Genomic DNA, 18,364 nt, shown 5'->3' on the forward strand with positions numbered 1-18,364 from the left:
GTGGCGGAAGGTTGACGGGGAGCGGCAGCTGGCGAGCGCCGGCTGGCGAGCGGTGGACGGGGAGCGGCGGCTGGCGAGCGGCGGTGGCCGGACGGTGGCGAGAGCCGACGGGCGGCGGGAGGGAGCAATACAGCGAAACAGGGAAAAGAGAAAGAGGGATGGGATTAGGGATTTACGCGACATTTAGCGACGGCTTAGCGACGGAAAAATTCCGTCGCGAAGCCGTCGCGAAACCCAAATACCAAAAAAGCGACGGAATATATTCTGTCGCTACTCCGTCGCTAATTAGCGACGGATTAGCGACGACAGAGTTCCCTCTCTAAATCCGTCGCTAAAATGGTGTTCTTGTAATCAAAAGTAGCGACAAAAACATGCAGTCGCTAATCCGTCGCTAAGTAGCGACAGATTAGCGATAAAAGTCGTTTCCTCGCTAATCCGTCGCAAATTAGCGACAGATTCTATCTCTAGCTAATCTGTCGCTAAGTAGCGACGGGAAAAATCCATCGCTAATTTCCGTCGCTAATTAACAATTTTCTTGTAGTGACAGCGGGATAGAATCTGACTTACCTTAACAACATGTGCCCCCAATTATGTATAGACAAGGCCCAGAGCACTAGAAATAGAATCAAGTCCAGAGTATTAACAACCACAGAGCATATAAAAACAATGTAATAACACAAAGAAATTCTGCTGCACAACTTCCTATAAGGAATCTGGTTTATCAGAAAATACAGATAAATTGCAGAAGGTATAGATTTATGTTCCAGCCATAGTAATAAACGAAATGAATAGCCTAGGGGAAGCCCATAGAGACTCTATGCCATAATGAGAGGTCAAAGAGTATGGAGGTGCGGTCATACATAGGCCTGACACTCGGTCTTTCTTCTGCTTCATCCTCCCAATCCCATCTTAATTTCGATCCCTGCCATCAGCTGAATGGACCTTCAGTTCGCCAACAGTGATCGAGACTGGGTAATCTGATTCAGGTAAAACTATTTCGAACTCCTGACCTCTCATGCCATTGTGACGTCCTTGTCTTCTGAGTTTACCGAAAGAATAGGAAAAAAAAAATCCACATTCCACCAACTGTAAGCCCCACTATTTTTTTTCTGAAGAATTTTAAATGATATATACTTCATTGTTGGAAAATTCCTTGTTCGGCACAAGCATTGCCCATGAATCTGGCAAATTATCGCCTTTTGAGGCTCTGAATCGCGTAGATTCGCTCTACGAGGCGATTCGGGGCAAACCGCGAGGAATCAAACCCCAATATTTGTAGATTTGACTTATATTATATTCATTTGGGTTCGCTCCAAATTTGGAGCCTAAACGAGAAAAATTTCTCGTTATTTCTTTGAAATTGCTGAAAAAGGGTATATCGGTAATTTTGAGTTATACCGAGGCCCAATTTCATTGAAATTGGGAAATTAAACATACTTTATTATAATTTAAACTTTAATTCATGAGATGTAATTTAAAATTTTGGTTTTTAAATTAATTTAATCATGTTCATTTAAATAATGAAGTGAATTGGGTTTTTCATAAAGCGAATTGCAATTTTCGTAAAATCTAAAAGTATATTGTAAAACATAAAAGTGGGTTTTCAAAATATTTTGTATGGAGGATTGTCTTGGGCATTTTTAAAAGTGGTTGGCATGGGCTCCACCTCAGCCCATGCCATTTTGAGGAGTTATGAAAATAAATTTACAAAAAAAAAACTCCTTTTAATAGGCAATTTTGAAAAGTTTGTAAAAAACCAAAAGTTGAGGCCTTGTTTTGGGATTTCAAAAAGTGGGTGGGCATAGGCCCACGACTTTTTGGGCTGGAATCCCCCTAGGGGGTAGCCCCTAACCCCTCCCCCCCCCCCCCCATTTATTTAAAAAAAAAAAAAAAGTTTTGAATTTGAAAAAAACGTATATTTTGGCTTGAGGGTTGGCTTTGAAAAGTCAAAGCCAACCACTCCCCTTGATTCAAGGGGAGTGGTTGGGAGTGGTTGGGGGCCAGCCCCTTGACCCTCCCATTTGACCCCATAGGATCTAGAGAGGGTATTATGGAGGACCCTCCATCCCCCTTTTTCCTCTCCCCACCCTCCATCTCTACCTACCCCACCCTCTTTCTATTTAACCAAGAGAAAGAGAGGAGAGAGAAAGAGCTGACCCCTTTCTCTTTCCCTCTCTCTTTCTTCCCTTCCTCTCTTCTCCCTTCCTCCCTCACGTAGCAGACTGGTGGCTCCCCTCCAGCTGAGAAGCAGCTCCTCCTTCCCAAGGTGAGTAAAAAACTTTACTCTTTACATTTCGTTTCTAATTGTTTGAGCATGGGTTACATGCCCTTGGACGAACCGGGATGCACTTGCAAAGTGCATACCGGATCGTCATGGCTTTGAGCCATTGTATGTTCGACAGAAAAGCACGAGTTTCCATGTTTCTATTTGATGTTATACACGTTCTATTAGGCCTGAATTACATTTTGTTGCAAAAAAAAAAAAACGCTACTTGTTCTCGTTTTTTTTGGGTTGACAGGGAACCCTCCGGTAAAACGAGCATATCTCCCTGGATATGCGTAGGATCGGAAAGTTCTTGGGCATTTCGGAAAGCTCAGACAAAGCTGCACCACTTTGTAGTTGTCTACTTTGGATGATTCGGCATGGAGGGCTGACGAAAAACCTCGTCTTTAGCTGACAGGTTTCTGCGTCAGCAACCCAGGAACGTCCCGAGGGATGCCTGGTTCTTCGGCGATATCTCCTGGACCGTATATCGGAACGGGGATATCTTGGTTGATATTGAGAGCTGACAAAACTCTCTATGAGTTCCGTGTTTAGCATTTTGGCCGGAGCAGCCTGTAGACTGCCGGAAACCGGCAGCCTTTCGGCTGCACATTTTGGAATATATATAGTTATATATATATATAAGTATATATTTTGGGGTGTTCGGGTTGCGTGGGAAGGGCTACAGCCCTGGTTCGAATCTTTACAAGACTCGAACCAGGGGGCTGCGTAGCCCGTTCTTTCCCCCTTCCTTGGTCCGCCAAATGGCAGCACGGAACTGGGTGCCCTTGGCACCCGGGTTTTTTTTTTCTCCTTGGCGCACCCACTTGGTGGGGTGCCGGCCAATGTATGGCCTGGTCTGGACCCACGGTAGGGTCAGACCAGGAGCCACAGACCTTAGGTCTGTGGCTGGCCATTAGTCTGTGGCCTTGTACAGTCTGGACCTGCATGGTCCAGACCATGAAGGCTGGTCGGCACCGACCTGCAGGGTGACAGCACCATTGGCGCACCTTTGGGTGCGGGTGCAGCCTGGTCTGGACTCTTCTAGGAGACCAACCAAGAGCCTGGGCTCAGCACACGCCCAGTGTGCTGCCCTGCCCCTTCTTGGGTTCGGTAGGGACTGGTCCCATAGGGCCCAGACCCCGCCCCCTTGTTGGCCCGCCTAGTCGGGTGTTCTAGGCTAGGCCACACCCCACGCGGGTGTGGGCTTAGCCCAGCACCCTGGTCCGAACCCCCTGGGTTCAAACCAGGGGCCCTCCTGTTAACCTAGCTGGGTCTGGTCCTTGTTGGACTAGACCTACAGGGTGGACTAGGCCCAGCCCTTTTGGGCCTAGCATCGCCGGAGCCACTGTGGGACTCCCTTGTTGTTTCGCCGGGTGCGGGAGCACCCGGGTGAGCTCAGTACCTGCGAAACCAGTGCCGCAGCCCAGCAGCACTTGGTCTGCACGTAGGGTGCAGACCAAGATGGTTGTGGGCCCAGTGGCCCATCAGTGGCAGGCCCTACATAGGCCTTGCCTCTTTTTCCCTTGGCGCCAAGACCGGCGTCAAGCGCTAAGGCAATCGGTAGCTTCGCTACCTTTGGGCAGCCTTGAGCTGGACCCGGGCTCCTGTTCGGAGTTGTTAGCAGACTCGGTATGGGTGCCCGTGTCACCCATGAAGTTCCCGCGAAGGTCCGATGGCAGCACCCGTTTCTCGCGTCGCCGCCAAGCGAAACTAGTTTGTTAAGGGGATAATGTTTATTGTCGTGGCGGTCGCATGCTTCGCATGCTCACACCCCACTGACAACCTTGGCAGTAAGGTGTTTGCGTCGTGACTTATGTCACTGTACACGTTTGTGTGTACTTCGCTTGTTCTCTTCGGACGCTTGCGATGATTGGGCTTTGTGCTCCGGTTGCGCGGGCAGAGCGCGACTATACTCCGATAGCGGCGATGTATTTTCCATCCGGATGGGATTGTTTTGACCTCGCTCTCGACACGCTTGGGTGTCGATTTTTGTGATGATTCTACGCCGATGGCCTCTCTACGTGGGTTTGGCCGCAGTGTGAGGGATGAAATATGCGTATTGGGAAAATACGTATTTCAAGCCCTGATCGCTCCTCGATCATACAGAGAGCGTCGAATATGCATTTTGAGCCTTGTGCCGCTCAAAATTTGTAGTTAGGGGTACGTTACCTGCCTGTCAACGTATCGTTGCTCACAGCACGATACTCAAGCAGAGTTCTACCTTTGGGGGTTCTTCTTGTTTTGAACATGCAAGATGGCACGTCCTAACACGTGTGGCACTAGCTCAGTTGTCGAGTGTCTTCTTGTTTGTTTCCCATTCGTATATCGATGGATATACGCTGCACCAGGGGCGTGCTTTACACTCGACATGACATACACTTGGAAGGAACAGAACACACTATAGGGTTCGACACTTTTGACCTTTCGAGGTTTTGCGACTCGGTTGGAGTCTACGGGCAATGGCCCGGGTTCGTGAGAAGGTGCTCACATATTCGTGTCACCCCAGGCATAAAATAAAATGGTATATTATCGTCTTCACAGGCGGTGTGCTCGTGGTGGCCGTGTAAGGCTGAGCACGTGAATGGGCAGGCCAAGTCCTTGTTTGCGTACCCCGCGGGGACCACGAGGCACGACTACCTCGAGAGGAGGTATGACTTGAAGTGTGAGCCTAAATAAGATAAACCTGTCGCGCCCCATTCACAATTTGGTCACCCAGGGAGAGGGTGAATGGTACAGCCCCGAGTGACGTGTCGTTACTACGACTTGTTCTTTTGAGGAGCCGATGTGCCCTCTGACCTCCAGTCACTCGGAGTTAGGGAGGTCAAGGTCGCCCTCTACAGGGACCTCTACTACTGCAGTAGTACGGATTGCAATCCTTTGCCCCTGCGAAAGGTTTCTCCTGGCTGCGTGTCGCCCGCAGGTGGTTTTCTCGTTTTGTAGCATCCCCGGTTACCACATTAGAAATTAAATAACAGACGCCGGGTGCATGTCTCACAGAACTTGAGGGTTTTCCTTCGCGTACCCGAAGGAGGTTAAAAGATGAACATAAAGACTAACGAAACAGACTGACTTACTGTAGTTTCTACTTTAGAGCCGTATTCTGTTCAGTTGCTACCCTCTGTTGGTTGGTTCCTACTCTGTTACTTTAGCTGCTACTTCTGTTGTTCAGTTTCTGTTTTGTTACTTTAGTAGTTGCACTGTTACTTACTTGTAGTTGTACAGTCTTGTGGCACGTGCACCTACCTGACACGCACTGGTACTTTTATTCAAGTGCTTCTAACTGTTCCATCATGCTAGTTATAGTCTTGTACTTAGCACACTTGTAGCATGTTGCTTACCTTCTGCTTTTCCTTAAAAATGATAATGTATGGATGGTTTGTCTCACCAACTCGCAAGAGTACTGACCCCGTTTTATGGGGATACAGGTGACGAGTAGATGCAGCGCGATGCGACGGCGCACAGCAGGAGCCTTGAGACCCACACTTCGCAGCAGATTCTGGCTTCTTCTGGTTTTGGGGTTTGAGGGGTTGTACCTCTCCTTTTTGTGAGACTGTCCCTTTTTGTACCCAGTCTCGTTTTTGTATCATTGTGATTATTGTGGAAATAAAGAATACTTTACTTGTCTACTATGGTTTGGTTTTCTCACTGTGGCTCGCTCAGACTTGCGACTCTTGCTTTACCCCTGTTTCCCTCCTTTACTTCCGCTAGTTGTTTTTCACTCTGTATATCCTTCAAAAAAAAAAAATCCTCAAAAACCAAAGGTTTTTATAAGGTCGGGGTTTGGGGCGTCACACCAACTGTCAAGATGATGAAAAAGCCAGAAATATGCACCATATGTGGATATCATAAGAGAGATAAAGTTTGGGAATATGTTATTGGAAAGTTGTTTCCCTTGGAATAGGCACTTCTCCATTTCCAACATTAAGAACTATTATATACACATTTTTTTTTATGCTTCTGATTCAACATTCAGCAGATTAATCAGCTATTTCTGATGCCTCTTAAGTGATAACACTCTATGAAAAGCCAAAACTGCAACAATGATATTAACATCTAATTCATCATGTAATCGTCACAATCCCCTTTCCTTTCAGCATTTTTGCAAGGAAACATCACAAACAACAAACGAGAAAACATATTGATCAAATAAAGCATAACGAAATGCAATGGCAGTAGATCTTAGCACAGATCTGGAACCAGTGAGCTTATAGATCGGTAGTTTGATCAAATCCTAATAATGGATGCGAAGGATGCAGAGATCGATCCATAAGGAAATCGTAACTAACAAATATCCTAAATCCAACCTTCGCAGGCCAATACAGGATGGAATATCCTATCATGGAGGCCATGGGTAGAGAAATAACAGAGCATATTGGAAATCCAGGCACAAACAAGCAATCAAATATATAAAAAAAAAAGAAAAAAAAAGAAGAAAACAAAAGAGAAAGAAGAGGAAAAAAATTTGTAGGAATTCGACCATTCCGTTGATATAGCATTATGAAGACCGATGTTGCTATATGCAAATCAGGTTTTCAATGTATGCTTTAATGGATTTTAAAACAAGAAAAGAAAAAAAAAGGGTATAAACACGACAGAGAGAGAAGGGGTTTTACCGTGATCGAAGGTTCAGGGTCGACTGGACTTTGAATCGTTGCTATAACCTTCGTCCCTTTCAGTCGTCTCAATGTCTTGAAGTGGAGAATAGATGCTGGAGGAGTGTTACTGCCTTGGTTTGCAGAGATTCTGAAGAGAAAAAGCGCTTCCGTATGACGCTTAAAGGGGGGTGTTGCGAGAGACTGATGGAAATCGATGGCTCTGGAGGAACGAAGCGGGTATCAATGATCGTCCCCCTTTCTTCTTTTTGAGTACCCTTTTTATAGGGGAAGAGGAGGCTTCTGGAAGGTGGGGATGACGGTTGTGCATCAAGGGCTGAGAGGAGGCGATCCTTGATCGCAGGGATGGAAAATGAAGAGGGGTTAATGGCTATGATGGGCCGAAGGAGGAGATCGGGTGGTTGAGGATGGTGAAGAAGGTTTTGAGGGTTTTCCATCGGGAACCTTCCAGAGGAAAGTCCTGCGAGAGGGGGGGCCGTTGGATATGGACGAAAGGGAGATCGCCCATGGGGAAGGTCGGTGGGTTTGCTGAAGATGGGCAGTGATGGAGAGAGATTGCACATGGGGGCGGGGGGCGGCCATGGAGGGAGAGAGAGGCGAGAAAACTCGAGAGGGTCCTCTCCCAAAAAAAAAAAAAACCTAACTCGACTCAAGGGTTTTATATTTTCCAAAAGAGGTCTTCTATAAAAAGATTTTGTTCCAAAACGAGTTTTTTTTTTCTGAATTTTTTTTGTTCTTTTCTCAATATTTTTACTTTTTACTTTTTTGTATTTTTGGAATGAAAATCTAAGATTTCACGAGAAAACAAAGATTAAACACTAATTTTTTTTTGTATTTTTCTGAGAAATATTTACAAAAGTATTTTTCTGAGAATTTCGGACCATTTCGGGGAAATTTCTTCAAAAGAATGGGTTTTGGAACCATGTTTTAAGACAATGTTCGAGTTTTGACACTCGAATCGAAGAATACAACGTGATGGATCCAAACGGATGTCGAGTGGACTGTCCGAGCTATTCAAAAAGTTATTTTGGAAATTTTGAGAATTTGATTTAAAAATTGGACAACAAAGCTCAGATTTTGATCTTGACAATGGATTCGGATCCGAAATTGAGTCAGATATGTAGAATGAATTTAATTTCAACAAAATTTGAGAAATAAAATGGAATTTAGATTAAAACTGACTCAATTACCCAAAAAAAAATGGGGTCAGGGGCAGAAAGGGAATATTTACAATATTTTGAAAAATTTGGGGTGTTCACACATCTCCTTCTAGGCCGTCATAAAAATCTGCACCGGTGTAGATCTTTTTGCCTTTGTCCTGGGTTTGTAAGTCTTTGATTGCACGAGTCATTTCCCTCATTTGCTCCTGTATCGGATTTTCTGTTGTGATCTGAAACTTGGTTTTGCTTGCTGACTCATGCTCCTCATTGACTTTCTTGGATCGATACAAGGGGTTGTGAAAATATGTCGGTTGTTCTTTCCTCCTCTGCTGACTCTGAAGTGCTGTCATACTCAACTTGCTTCTTGCTGACTTTTCCCTTGGCTTTGCTTTTAAAAGATATTTTCTAAGGGTTTTCCTCAGCCTGTTCAGACATCATTTTTGCCATCACTTTCTGAAACAACTTGTATGTAGCTGAATCAACATTGCTTCCGCTTCTTGGCCCTGCTGCTTGGATGACTTGATGGAGTTCATTTCTTTTCCTTCACTGTCGCATTGCTGTGGGACTGTTTCCTTTCTAGTCCTTGTCCGAACCATGATGAGATATCAATGTTCTCTCTATAGGATAAAATGGGGTATTTAGGAAATTTTTGGAGGAAAATTATGATAAAGGAAGAAATCAAAGTCTGATGATGAAAATATCCCATTACGAGGGATCGGGTTGTCACTGAAAATTTATGACAACCGCATTGTTTATCTGTGAAAAAGGATAAAAATATGAACAAATATTTATTTTTGAAAGGGACATATCCCGAAAAAATTTTATCTCAAAAGAGAGTAAGGAATAAAAAGGAATTTTGAAAGAGGATATAAAAGAAAAAAAAATTGAAGAATCTACAAGCAGGATCAAAGAATTTGAAGAAATCAGAAGAATAAAGGAAAAATACACCTGGGTTTTAAAAACAAAAGAGGAAATTTTGAATAATATATACCCAGGGTTTTGGAATATATAAGGAAGATATAAAATATCATACAATCACAGATATACAAACAAAAGATGTACAAACAGAAGTCCCTAAGGCTGACTCTACAGGCAATTTTTTTTTTTTTTGAAATGGCTGATAGGACCTTAATCCTAACTCTAAGATTTAGATCATCTGATTTCAATCAAGGTACGCCGATATACTCAAGCCGAAACCCGAAGTACGTGGCATATAAGATATCCCTCCGATTCTAAGGTAAAGGCTTCTCAACATCCTTGGGCACCTACCGATATACCTCGGACTATGGCCCTTAGGTACGTGGTAGGGGGGCGCGAACCCAAATAAGTGGCCTAGTTGTGAGGCTCTCTCCCGAACTATGGTTCAGTGAGACAGCCCAACAACGTGAAGACCGGGACAACATAGGTAGGGATGTTTTCAAAACATGATCAACATGCAAAAAAATCAGAAGGTTCTAATGCAAGTCCTAAAGAGATAGATTTAAATAAAGAGAAGCATATACTTGCATACATTGTCTTGCATTCAATCCCTAGAATTGAGGAGAGTTGTATTTCAGACCTAGATCTAATGTGAACATGGAATAATCTCCTCAATATGGTCCTACCAAACCATATTTAGATCTTATATGCAATGATGTCAGCTTAGGACAGAGTCTAGGCTCCTAAGGTTTGCATGAAAATGTAGCTGACATGGGAGAATAAAGACTTAAAAAATATTAAAGCAAATCAAAGGCATAATTCGACCAGACGGGGACGAGTCCCATCACGGTCGCCAAAACTGTGATCATCGCAAAAATTTTCCTCTCTGGTGGTTTCTCTCTCTTCCTTCTCTTTTCCTTTTTCAACCTCTATTTTCCTCCTTTTTGAAGGGAGGAAAAATAAAAGACAGAAAAGAAAGAGAGAAGAGAAAAGAAAGAGAGAGAGGAACTCTTTTGCGGGGTCTCACTTGACCTTAATTTGAAAATATTTAAAAATTTAACTCGCCTCCATTTTTGAAATGTTTGCGGGAAAAATGGAGAGACGGGATTCGCTCGTCGGTACGAGATTCGACCGTTCCTGGCACCTTTACCAGGGGTAATCAAACCAAGGATCAAATCTAATGCCTTTTTGCTTTGCCTAAATATAATCTAAGAATTTATTCTAACTCTAAATGCACACAGAATCATGCTTGTGCAATGCAAGGATGTATGCTCTTCTTGAAAGATGTTTTGAAAATTTCCAAGTATTCTGAGATGAACTTCGTAAAAAAGTGAAAAAGATGATTGATTTTGACTTAGAACTTGAGATAGATTAGAGAATTTTTAAGTCTTTGAAGAAAATCAGAGTTGGAAGAATAAATCTTTGACTTGGAGAAAGAATGATTTAAAGCTTTGAAATGATAGGAAAATGAAGTTTCAAAGTCAGAAATGGACTTTGAATTTGATCATGGATTTAGGAGAAGAAGGTGAAATTGAAATTCCACTAGAGGGGGTGAATAGTGAAATATGATAATGATCGATAAAATAAAATAATTAAGCAATAAGGCACAACACATAAAACACAGAAGTTATACTGGTTCGGTCAATATCCAGACCTACATCCAGTCCCCAAGCAAACCACTTGAGATTCCACTATAACATCCGAGTTACCGGATAAATAGTACAACACCCTCTTCCCAAGAGGTCTTCTTCTCTCAACAGAGAAGGGCAACACCCTCTTCCCAAGAGGTCTTCTTCTCTCAACAGAGAAGGGCAACACCCTCTTTCACAGAGGTCTACTTCTTTAAACAAAGAAGGAGTACAGTGAATAAACAGAGTTACAATACTTTCTATAGAACCTTCAGAATGATATGAATGCACGAATGAAGGATTCTAAGAATGTTCTGTTTGTCACTCAGAGGATACTCTTTGTCAAAGAGCTGGACTTGACTTTTTCTCTTTTCTTTCTTTTTCTTTTTCTCTTTCTTTTTCAAGGCTCTCTTTTCAAATCACGAATAGAATATTTTTCTCTTTGTAAGCTCACACGTCTATTTCATTCCTCTTGTTTGAATAGTTTATGTGTGTGTGTTTATATAGCTTATAAAAAGTAGTCGTTACATTTTGGAATTGTAACTTTTTGAAATATGAAATGTTATGTCTTTTCAAAAATATCTTTTAGAGAAGATCGAGAATGCCTTTTTCCAGAAGAGTAAGATAGAGGGTACACTAGTCGTTGTAGTGTTTTAGGTAATATATATTTTATGTAAAAAGTCTATTTCTTACAATAGTACATTTGAACGTTGGGTTGTAGTTTTGTCTTTATTCTAATTAATGATTTGAGGTACATTAGTACTTCTTTACTTTAAATGAGTGTAAGTACTATGAGTGCTTTGAGATATTTATTTGTACATAGTCATGTCAGATGTATTCTTTATGTAGTGTATTTCAAAGTCTCTAGAGAGAATGAGGACAAAAAAGAAGGTCGACATTCTTTGGGAAGGATATTTAGAAAGGATTTGTTACAGAAGGCATTTAATGCTTTGTAGAGAGAATGATGACTTCAAGTAAGTCGACATTCTATGGTTATGAGAAAAAGTAACTATAGTTCTTTTAAAACCATATTTTATTTGTTTTTCTTATGTAGTCGATATTATGTTTTTGTCTTCTTCTTATATTAAAAAAAATATTTCATTAAAGAAGATAACTAAAGTCTTTTCAAAAACATATTTTATTTGTTTTCTCCATGTAGTCGATGTTATGTTTTTGTCTTTTTCCTACATTCCTTTTTTTTTTATGTTGTCTTGTATATAGTGTAAGGTACAATGATTATATGACAAAAAGTCTTTTTCATAAAAGGTTGTAAGAAGGTACAATTATTATATGACAAAATATCTTTTTCATAAAAGGTTGTAAGAAGGTACACTTATTGGTTTTCAAAAAAAAAAAAGGCTTTTTGAAACTATCGTATACTTTTATGATATAGTATGTATGAATGAGTATGTAATATGCAAAATGCAAGTTCCTGAAGGTTCTGTTACATATGACTCTAAAAAAGAAAAAAATCTTCAACTTGAGGTAGCCGATTTCTTCATTTGAACTTTAGGAAAGCATGGCTCATCAAGCTTTTTCTTCAAGGAGTATGTTTGCACCATAGTTGTACTTGAACAGGAAGTCTTCATCCTTATTGGGTGAGATATCCTTGCATCAAATACTCGTTAGATTTAAGGCAAAACATATTCAGTCATAAGATAACATTATTTCAAGAGAACATATTATCATATCATACAAAATCAAATAAGACAGTGTATCATATTATGTGACATCAAAACCGAATTTCTCAACATTCTCCCCCTTTTTGATGATGACAAAATATGCTCCCCCTGTCAAAAAGACATTATGCATAGAAATAATAATATGATAAAAATGTGAGATAATGTTTAAAGAGAGAATGTTTCTCCAATAATGGAGACAGGTTTTCTCCCCCTTTGTCATGGACAAAAAGGAGGGATCAGAGTAAAAAAGTTATTACAGACCAAAAAATAATTTAAAAGTTATTACAGACTAAAAAAATGCGTCTATCTCGAAGGTGGAGAAGGTGAAGGCGTCCGGGTGGCACGATTCCGCTTGCGAGTCAGCTGCAACAGGGCTTGATTACGAAGGATTCGATCTTGAGTTTGCTCGATATCCATCATAGCAGAAAAGTAATTGAAGGAGGATATTGGATTTGCTTCATCAGAGCCGGGCATGTGCAGGGACCTTAGATTGAAGGTGGTAGCATCGAGGACGTGAGAGGGTCGGAGGATGACTTCGTTGTGAAGTGGTACTTGGAAGTAGTTGAAAATGAGAGTTATGAAACACCCAAAAAGAAGAGGCTCAAATTTCTGATAACGAATAAAGAGGTTGAAAATAATGGATGACCAATTTATCGGAAGAGAAGAAAGGATGGCGTAGATAAGAAGAGAGATTTTTCGAGGAACTAATCCTTGGCGGGGATGCTTGGGATAGAGGTTGTGGAAAAGAATCTGGGCAAGTAGCTGAGCTTGAGGTTGGAGATTCCTCATGTGCCACGGAAGTTGGTAGCAGTTGGTGCAGAGAAGTATTTTTCGAAGTACCGATCGGTCGATTGGTACTATGGCGTTAAGGTCGGTACCGGTGGAAGGTAGATTTAGAATTCTACCTAGGTCGGAAGCATTGAAAATCATCAGCTGTCCTCGGACTTTGCTGGTGATTGAGGTTTGTTCATGATCAGAAGAGAAGTTGGTATAAAACAGTCGAACTAGTTCAGGATAATAAGCGGCTGGGGATGAAGATCCTATGAGAGGTTTGAGTTCGGGGAGATAGGTGTCTAAGTCGAAGAACATGAAGTCGTCAAAGTTGATCAATTTTCCTTCATGAATGGGGCGAGAGCAGAGTGAGGTGTAGCTGTGAAACAAATCAGGATACCTTAGATCGGCGGAGGTGATCACATTGGTAGAAGAGGAAGCCATTTTCGAGTGTCTTGAAAATAAAGCACTAGGAGAGAAAGAAGCTAGAACCGAGAGAAAATTTGTATAAGGATAGAAAAGATCGAATGGAATGGTAGGAGATGAACCAATTGATTAAATAGAAGGAAGAAAATAATTGTTGATATGAAATGAGGAAATGCATGAGTTGTAAAATAAGAGACTTGTGAATGACAAATCAAATCAATTTTGGAAGAAAGTGTATTATATTAGCATAGATATTAAGAAGGACATAGTTTCGAAATAATTTTTCTATATATGTAACAAATTTACTATGAGAAATCTTGTTGGATAGTGAGAATAGTCATGAATTGAGTATGGAGTGTCATATTAAACGTAAGAGAAAGAATGATTCAAGAGTTTTTAAAGTTTTTCGTGAAGATCATGAAGAATAGAGAGTGAATAATGGCCTAATAAGAACAAACAACTTTTTTCAAGAATTTACTTTATGTGAAAGCATTCCAAAATCGTGAAGAGGGAGTTTGGAATAGGACAAACATGAGAGTATGAGGAAATGCAATAATTTCTTATTTAAGAGTGTATATTTTGATATACGTGAAAGGGGTGTGAATAGATATAAAGGAGGGTGATACGGATATGTAAAAGAAATGAGAGTGGTCATAAAGGACACCAATCACTTGAAGTTGGATAAAAATTGTATGACATAAAGTGGAGTGAAGGACAAGGTTTTAATGAATCTCGATTGGAGAGAGATATAAAATATATGAGAGAGTCATGGTCACGGATGAAAAGGAACTTCGTATAATGTAGAGAGAGAGATAAAATGGTGATACAAAACGTACTAATGAGTGGGGTACAAGTTTTTGAAAAGAGAATTTTACAGTACTTTTTCGTAAAAGATGTAAACCATGAAGAGATGATAATAGATTGTTCTTAGGCTATGATATAATAGATGATATAGTAAAAATTTATGTGAAATATAATAACTTAAAAGGTGGTACGAGAGGATAATCATTTGAATTTTTCATGAAGGGCATTAATGTCTTAGTGAAGTGTCGATAGGAGGAAAGGAAGATATGATAAAAATAGAGTGTACATACTATATGATATAACAAATGATATAGTAAAATTTATACGTAAAAACATAGCAACTAGATCTTTAGAAGAAGAAGGTAAAAAGAACCAAAAAAAAAAAAACATCATTCGATTTTGACTAAAATTTGAAAAGTAAGATTTCTCATAAAATAATATGTTATCATGTTGAAGGTGAATCAACTTATCGTAAGAGAAGTTTTCACAAAAGGACAATAAATAATAAAGGAGATATGAGATGAGTGATGTGAACAATGTCATGATAGCTTTTAATATAATTAGTTCTTATGGATATGAGTGAAAGGAGATAGGACAAGGAGTCATTATGGATGTGTACTTGAAAGATGACAAGTTGAAAGACATAAAGAATGTGTCTTATAAGAGTTTAGAGTATACGTGAATATGGAAACCTAGTTTGACTAACAAAAATCGATAAGAAGAAAAAGACTTTTAAAATAAGATTTTAACAAAACTTATAAGAAGTATTATATTAAGTGTGATTAATTTATAAGTCACTTAGTTTACATATTCCTAGTTCTCTTCTAATTCGTGTGAAGTCTTCATGTCTTAATGGTTTAGTGAATATGTCTGCTAACTGTTGATTAGTGGGTATGAATTCTAGTTTAATTATGTTGTTTAAGACTTGTTCTCTTAAGAAGTGGTGTCTTATTTGAATGTGCTTAGTTCGTGAGTGTAAAATAGGATTCTTAGATAGGTTTATAGCACTTGTATTATCACAAAAAATAGTTGTATTTTCAAAATTTAAACCAAAATCTTTTAATGTTTGTTTCATCCAGATAACTTGAGTACAAGCTAGGCTAGCAGCAATGTATTCGGCTTCAGTAGTTGATAATGATACACAATTCTGTTTCTTACTAAACCATGATACCAGTGAGTGCCCTAGCATGTGACATGTTCCACTTGTGCTTTTTCTGTCAGATTTACTTCCAGCAAAGTCAGCATCACTGTATGAGATTAGATCAAATGTAGAGGATTTTGAATAGAATAATCCAAAATCAACTGTGTCTTTTAAATATCTCATTATTCTTTTTACAGCTTTAAGATGTGATTCTTTTGGGTTTGACTGGAATCTAGCACACAAGCAAACACTAAACATTATATCTGGACGGCTAGCAGTTAAATAAAGAAGTGATCCTATCATACCTCGGTATACCTTTGTATCAACAGTCTTACCATCTTCATCTTTGTCCAACACAGTAGTAGTGCTCATAGGAGTGGATTTTGAAGCAGTTGAGTTCATGTTGAACCTCTTCAGAAGTTCATGAGCATACTTAGATTGGTTGATGAAAACTCCATCCTTGGTTTGCTTAATATGCAGTCCAAAAAAGTAGGTGAGTTCTCCCATCATACTCATTTCGAATTCCTTCTGCATGGACTTAGAAAAATCTTCACAGAGAGTGTTGTTAGAAGATCCAAAGATGATGTCGTCGACATAGATTTGAACAATTAGGGTATGATTATCCACTACTTTGACAAATAGTGTAGAATCTGCTTTGCCAACAGAAAAACCAGTTTTTAATAAAAAGGTTTTAAGTCTTTCGTACCAAGCACGAGGTGCTTGTTTTAAACCATACAAAGCACGTTTGAGTTTAAAAACATGATCTGGGTACTGTTCATTTTCAAATCCTGGAGGTTGTTTTACATAGACTTCTTCATTTATAAAACCATTTAAGAAAGCACTTTTAACATCCATTTGAAATAATTTGAAATCCATATAGCTTGCATATGCTAAGAGCATTCTAATAGATTCAAGTCTAGCAACAGGAGCAAATGTTTCATCAAAGTCAATACCTTCCTCCTGGTTGTATCCTTGAGCTACTAGTCTGGCCTTGTTTCTTATAACATTACCTGTTTCGTCTAGCTTGTTTCTGAAGATCCATCTTGTCCCAATGATTGGATGATCCTTTGGTCTCGGCACAAGATCCCAAACGTCATTTCTTTGGAATTGATTCAGTTCTTCAGTCATGGCTAGCATCCAGAACTCATCAATGATGGCTTCATCAATCTTCTTTGGTTCAAGTTGAGAAATGAATGCCATATTTGCAATCCGTTCTAGTTGAGCTCTAGTTTGAACCCCCTTTGTTAGTTCTCCCAAAATCTGCTTTTGAGGATGATCTTTGATATCGACAAAGGTTCTTTGGTGATCATCTTCATTAGACTTAGCTGTGTTATCTAAAAATAAATCTGTACTTTCAACATCATCATTAGTTTGTATATGAACATATTGATCAATAGATTCACAAAAACTAACATGCATAGATTCTTCAATAGTATTATGACACTTATTGAAAACTCTGTATGCTTTACTATGACTTGAATATCCTAAGAATATGCCTTCAACAGATTTAGCATCAAACTTATCTAGGCTATCTTTTGTGTTTAGGATAAAGCATTTACATCCAAAGACTTTGAAGTAGTCTATTCTTGGAGTTCTGTCATAGAATAGTTCATAGGGAGTTTTATTTAATAAGGGTCTAATGAGAACTCTATTTGTTATGTAGCATGCAGTATTAACAGCTTCTGCCCAAAAAGATTTTACAAGATTATTGTGTTGGAGCATAGTCCTGGCAGATTCCTGAAGGGTTCTATTCTTTCTTTCTACTACACCATTTTGAGGTGCAGCTCTAGGGAAGGCAAAGTTATGAGAAATACCATGCAAGTTACAAAAATTTTCAAAGAGTTCATTTTCAAATTCTCCTCCATGGTCACTACGGATTTTAACAATAGAACATGATTTTTCGTTTTGTAATTTTTTACATAAGATTTCAAACTGACAAAACGTGTCACTTTTGTTTTTCAAAAATATTACCCAAGTAAATCTTGAGTAATCATCTACAATGACAAAAACATATCTATTATGATTAAGGCTAGCTACCCTAGAAGGACCAAAAAGGTCCAGGTGGAGAAGCTCTAAAGGTCTTTTACTTGAGATGACATTTTTTGATTTGAAAGGAGATTTTGACAATTTTCCTAATTGACATGCATCACAAAAATAATCCTTTTTAAAAGATATGTTGGGTAACCCACGTACTAATTTATTTTTAGCTAGTTTGGACATGTATTTTGAATTGACATGGCCCATTCTCATGTGCCATAGATGTTGAGTGTCATTATTAGCTATAAGACAATGTTCTGTGATGTTTTCTAGGTATAGTTCGTATATATTATTCTTTCTTATACCTTTTAAGATGATGTTTTCATTTGTGTCAGCTATGAGGCATGCATCATGATTAAAGCTAACATTATAACCTGTGTCACACATTTGACTGATACTTAGTAGGTTATGTTTTAATCCTTTAACAAGGAGAACGTCTTTGATAAGAGGTTTGTCTATGTTACCAATATTTCCAATACCAATTATCAAACCTTTGTTGTTATCTCCAAAGGTGACGGTTCCTCCTTATTTATGATGAAGAACAGCAAAAAGGTCTGGATGTCCTGTCATGTGCTTTGAACATCCACTATCTAGTATCCATCTGTTCTTCTTTGGAGCTTGCAAAACATTAAGTAAATCTTCTTTTTGGTACCCAATCGGGTCCTTTTTTGTTAGACTTTGGAACCCATATCCATTTGGATTTGGGTTTGTCTATCTCTTTAGAGGAGTTAAAAAGATTATTAATATAATACTCCTTATTTGGTTCAGATGAACTTTTCACAAATGTGGTCTTTTGATTTATACAAGAAGGTTTTTTGAAATGAGAATAGCCAATCCCATTCTTGTAAAAGGAGACCTTCTGAGAGGATAAGAGTTTATCCAAGTTCTCTTTACCTTTAGTAAACTTGAAAACCGTTT

Source organism: Nuphar pumila, chromosome 2 (assembly GCF_984573655.1).
Source record: "Nuphar pumila chromosome 2, dmNupPumi1.hap1.1, whole genome shotgun sequence".
NCBI classification, from domain to species: domain Eukaryota; kingdom Viridiplantae; phylum Streptophyta; class Magnoliopsida; order Nymphaeales; family Nymphaeaceae; genus Nuphar; species Nuphar pumila.